This window comes from Abramis brama (assembly GCF_963993115.1).
Source record: "Abramis brama genome assembly, chromosome: 6".
Classification (NCBI taxonomy): domain Eukaryota; kingdom Metazoa; phylum Chordata; class Actinopteri; order Cypriniformes; family Leuciscidae; genus Abramis; species Abramis brama.
In genome coordinates this window covers 15,295,638-15,301,161 of record NC_139968.1, presented here as the reverse complement: position 1 = coordinate 15,301,161, position 5,524 = coordinate 15,295,638, and the positions used below count along the sequence as shown (strand labels likewise).

Here is a 5,524-nt window from a genome sequence, read left to right as displayed (position 1 = left end):
CTGACGGCAATGATCACAAAGGGCCCTGTTTGATTTTTTCCCGCCTCACTTTTGTCCAATAAACACGGTGAATAAATTTGAATTGAATGAAGCTGTGTCGTGCACAGATAGAAGATGTAGGGACATGGGACAGGATCTGGTTCCAAGTCACGTCTTCAAATGTAAGGCAAATATCTGATTCCCACTGCTGTTTAATAAAGGAGAGAGAGGAGGTGGAGATGGAAGAGATCAGTCCGTACAATGCACCCCTTTTGTCTGGGGGTACTTCAAGACTATAATTGGGAAAGTCAAGGAGTGAATTTTTAACAAAGTTTTGGAATTGCAAATATCTCTATAAAAAAGTACATTAGAAAGGGAGAATTTTTGCATAAGCTGTGTGAAACTGGGAAAAATATGATCAATACAGATTTCATTGAAAACCAAAATCCCTGCTCTCTGCCATGTATTTAATGCTTTGTCACTAGGTGAAGGGGGAAAAAGAGGCTTACAATTAATTGGTGAAATCACCAGCAAATGCTGAAGGCCGAAATGAGTTCGAAATTGGGACCATATTCGTAATGATTGCCGTACGATGAGATTACCATAAGGACAGTGCAAGACTGCAGACTGGGGAACAGGAACCCTCTTCAACACTAACCCAAGCCGGTACCCAATCGCAGAGCCCAAAATGACTCTGAAACCAGAATAATGTATTTGCTGCCCAGAAGTAAAATAAAAAATTAGGAAGGGAAAGCCCACCCAAAAGATTTGGTTTCTGAAGGATTTCCCTCTGAATTCTGATAGGCCCTTTGTTCCAAATAAAAGATGTGTTGATTTAGAGTCTTATAAAGGATTTAAGTATGAAAATTGGAAACAAAATCTAGGTAACACGTTCATCTTCACTGCATTCATGTGTCTGTCCAGCCCGTTCTCATCCTAGGGCGTCATATATTGGCGCTTTTGACATTTCGTCGACATCGAACGCACATGGCACCCTTTAGCGTCAATATGAGACGCAGATAGAAATGGGCCAGAAGGCGCCTCCTAGTGGTCTAACCCTAACCCTACACTAGACCTAAACCTACCCATAACCGAACAAAGCTCTGTGCGTGTCATATTGACGCTAAAGGGTGCCATGTGCGTTCGATGTCGACGAAATGTCAAAAGCGTCAGTATATGACGCCCAAGGATGAGAATGCGTTGAATGCGTTGGTCTGTCTATAGCAGGCCAAAAACAATTACATATCTACCGCCAGAGTCAACTAAAGTTTGTGAAGGAGAAAACTGAACGCACCAGTTGATTATGATTTCCACACCTCTAGATTTGCTCAAAATATCTGAATGAAATACTTGTCTGATCCATTTCTTGCAAATTCTGACTTGATCTGAGTTTTTTAAGTTGGTCTGCTGCAAAAAGCCAATTTGAGTATTGACATGTTCTAAATGTGACAACTCCTTGCTGTTCGGACTGTTGATACACCAGGATATCATAAACACTCTTCTCACTTGTGTGTATATGACAAACATCCTGGTCCTCAGAGTTTCCACATCAACAACATTCCTTAGTAAATGAAACCTGTCATACTGGCATCAGGTCAACTCAGGTAATACTGATTAAAATTAAACTGAATGCTTCCTGTGTGTTTCAGAAACCGTTTGATGACAACAGGCATCAAAAGCATTTTTCCCATATACTACAAAAAATCTAATTCTGTAATATAATGCAAAAGAATATGTCAAAAAGAAGAGAAATGCAATGGCATTCAGCTTTCCTGTAGCTCAAACAGTAGAGCGTTGGCACTTTCAACACCACGGTCATGGGTTTGATTCCCAGGGAAAGCAAGAACTGATAAAAATGTAAATGTGTACTTGAAAATGCAATGTAAGTCGCTTTGGATAAAAGCGTCTGCCAAATGCATAAATGTAAATGTAAATGTAAATGTGACGCCCTGTTATGACAAACGTTTAACCAGTTCAACGGGACCACAAACTGCACAACCAACAGGTACATCAACACCGAGTCACATTTAAATAAAACAAATCATGGTGTTAATTTTCCCCTTTTTCCTTGGTTGGAATATTACTTCATCAAACTTTTTTGTTTTTAAATTGTGTGTAAACATGTACGCCTGTAATTTAATGTTAGCAATGCTTTGGCGATGTAAAGCTTTTTACCAGGCTAATAAAGAATCTTGAATCTATAACAGTATAGTGTGTGTGTGTGTGTGTGTGTAGGTGTAGATGTAGGTGTGCCAATGAATAAAAAAAATGAATTCCAATAACCAGCTCAACAAGTTTCTCCTCCCATCAGTTCATCAGAGAATATCAGCCTTGAGTCTCTCAGCACTTGTTCAGTCTGTCAGGACTTTGACTTTGTTTATTCATTTTTGAAACCCATTTTAAACCCTATTTTTTCCCTGTAGGTCAGAATGAGGATGTTGTTGGAAGCTCTGCAATCTTTTTTTCTTTTTTTTTGTGTGAAAAAACAAACAAACCTTAAGTCAAAATGTTTTAAAGACACAATGGCAGGAATATATGAGACATCAGTCGGATAAATGTTTCACTTAAGGATCAGGATCCAGAAAACATCATTTTCTCAGAGGAGTTTAAGAAGGAAGCTTCAATCTCATTCTCATGTAAGTCTGAGGACATTTACTCAATTCAGTCACTGCTGTTCATTTCACTAATACTGGATCAAACATCCCATTAGACGGAAGGACGACTATAGCAACCTGCTGAAAAGACCAGCTCAGCTTATTTTTATTATTATGTATATAACTTGATTATTTTTCAGGGAAACTAGTCCAATACTCTGTCTAGCTTTTGTCATGTCTTTTATTGATGAAATTAAAGGGATAGTTGACCCAAAAATGAAAATGTTGTCATTTACTTACCCTCAAGTTGTTCTAAACCTGTATGAGTTTCTTTCTTTTGTTGAACACAAAGGAAGATATGTTGAAGAATGCTGGTAATCAAACAGTTGACGGTAGCCATTGACTTCCATACTCGGAAAAAAATACAATGGAAGTCAATGGCTACCGTCAACTGTCTGACTAACAACATTCTTCAACATATCTTCCTTTGTTTTCAACAGAAGAAAGAAACTCATACAGGTTTAGAACAACTTGAGGGTAAGTAAATGATGACAACATTTGGGAGATGTTAATTCTCAAAATTTAAGAAAGATTAACGAATATCTGCGCATGTCTGATCATTCACGTGATTACTGTCAACGTCACTTACGTCTGATGTCATACGTAGAACGCATAGCGTACGGAAGCTGACGAGCTACAATACATTCTGTTTAAAAAGTAGCATTTAACTTAAATTTAGGAAATATTTCTATGCAATATAGTCAAATAAAACATATATTGATAATATTAGGCTACCATGATGATCAGGTATGTGAATGAAATGCTGTTTGGACAAACACGAGTCATACTTCTAAACAATGAACGTCTGGTTATCTTGTTGATCGTGTTCGTGTTTGTCCTGCTGTGTTTTGGTTGTCAAATGCTTTATATCAAATGTAATTAAAAGGGAAATCTTTTAAGTGTTGTTAATACATTAAACATGAATTGGTTCATTAATTATTATAAGGTTTTTTTTCTGCATGGTTTATCTGCTGTAACTATTATTTTGATTTAGTTGTTAGCATTTTGCATTGTTTTCTTAGTAGTTTTAGTTAATAGTAAATTGCGTAGGTTTACAGTGAATTCAATGTTTTAGCAGAAGGGTTACAGATTCTTCATTCACTGCATGTGTAGCGCTATGTTTCCTCACTGACACGTGCCCAACTAAACTCTGGCTCAAATAAAACCAAATCTAATTTAAAATACTAACAAAAAATAATTACTTAACCTCAAAACTGTTCAAATGGATAACCTGATAAATATTGATGTTCTAATCAAATGTTTAGATTAATAAGTAACTTTTGAATTGCTAAAAAAAAAAGAAAAAAAAGATGACATTTCGAGCTACATGCTCTTTATAAGACTTTTGGCTGATGTTTGAGATTTTTTTATGATTTTTATTATTGTTTGTGTATATATGCAAGCTTTGTACAATTGTTTTAAAAGCTGCTCTACTTCTATTTCTGTTTGCAGATGCTGCTTCATCTGTGTATTTTCATACACAGTGCTGATAAGTGAAGGTGAGCACAAAAAAAAAGGTGCCACATGTATAAATGAATAAATTGTGTGTTTACAGTTTGTGTTGTTTCAGTGTCTCTGCAGGAAACAGTAGAGGCTGTTATTGGTGGTTCTGTTCTCCTGCCGTGTTCTTCCACTGAACATGATCTTAAACTTCAAGACATTAATGTGTTTTGGAGACACAACGGCAGCAAGATTGTGTGTGATATAGTCAAGGGTGCAGATACAATATCAGAACAAGAGCATCAGTATAAGAACAGAGCCAAAACTTTCCCAGAGGAGTATGAGAGAGGAAACTTCTCCATCAAACTCACAGATCTCACTCACACTGATGCAGGAAAATACATCTGCTACATCACACACTCATCTGAACAACCTACTGTACAGCTGATCATCAACGGTGTGTGAAACATTGTTAAAAATATTATTAAAAATTTGTCATTCACTAGTAATGTTTGAATAAGAATTATAGACGGATCTGTTGTCTTTAACACAGTTCATGTTGTTTTTCTTTACTTTTTTGTTGCAGAATCACCAGCAATTAATCAAGGAAACCAAAGAGTGACATCATCACATTTACTCTGGGTTACCATTGTATTATCTGTAGTATTATACTTATAGCCAGTTTTATCATATTTTTCTTATAGAAAAATAATTGTATCTGCCCTTTTCCCTTCGGAAGAACAAAGAATAGAGAAAGAAATTGTGTAAATGTTTACCTCTGTAGAACATAGATCCGCTGTGCAGATCTGCAGACTGAAGTCAGAAGAGCACAACAAGAATCTTTATGTCTGCTCTACTCTAGTCTGATAGGCTGGGATCTACAAGTTATAATGTATTATGTTAGAGCTTCATGAGGATGTAAAATGATGCTGCCTAGAGACTTCAGTATTCTCAGATATTCAGAGGAGCAAAGAACCTTGTGTCTCATTGTATGTGGATGATCTTTATGTTCAAGACCTAATAAACTGTGTGGATGAAACAGCGTTTGGATCATTTGCATGTTACAAGTTGTATGATTTTCACTAAAAGTAAATATTTTCTCATAAATGACTCAGTCAAACAAATCCCTTTAGGTACATTTCCTTTTCAATATGACTCTCGCATGGTTTCTGTTAAAGTCCCCCTGTGGTGAAAATCAAGTTTTTAATGTTGTTTATATGTCTATGTGGTGATTTTAATATGCTTTAAGACAAAACGTGCATATGCATAAGCCAACACCATTGCTGGGTATTTTCTTCTGAAAACTGCAGTGAACCAAAGACAGTCTCAAAAACACGGTTTGAAATCGCTGGTGTTTCTGACGTCACAAACGACCAATCACGTCATGATTGTTAGAAGGCAGACTGAGATGGTGAACGGGAACATAGTTTCTGTAACATTAGCAACACATT

The 5,524-nt window shown here is 36.5% G+C and overlaps 1 long non-coding RNA gene across 1 annotated transcript; it reads left to right on the top strand.

Annotated features, from left to right (window-relative positions):
* The first annotated feature begins 2,288 nt into the window (after positions 1-2,288).
* On the top strand, positions 2,289-5,110 carry LOC311085615. The gene is made up of 4 exons (XR_014606885.1): positions 2,289-2,615; positions 4,086-4,132; positions 4,204-4,530; positions 4,660-5,110. It is a non-coding gene; the product is annotated as an uncharacterized lncRNA (long non-coding RNA).
* Positions 5,111-5,524: the final 414 nt, after the last annotated feature.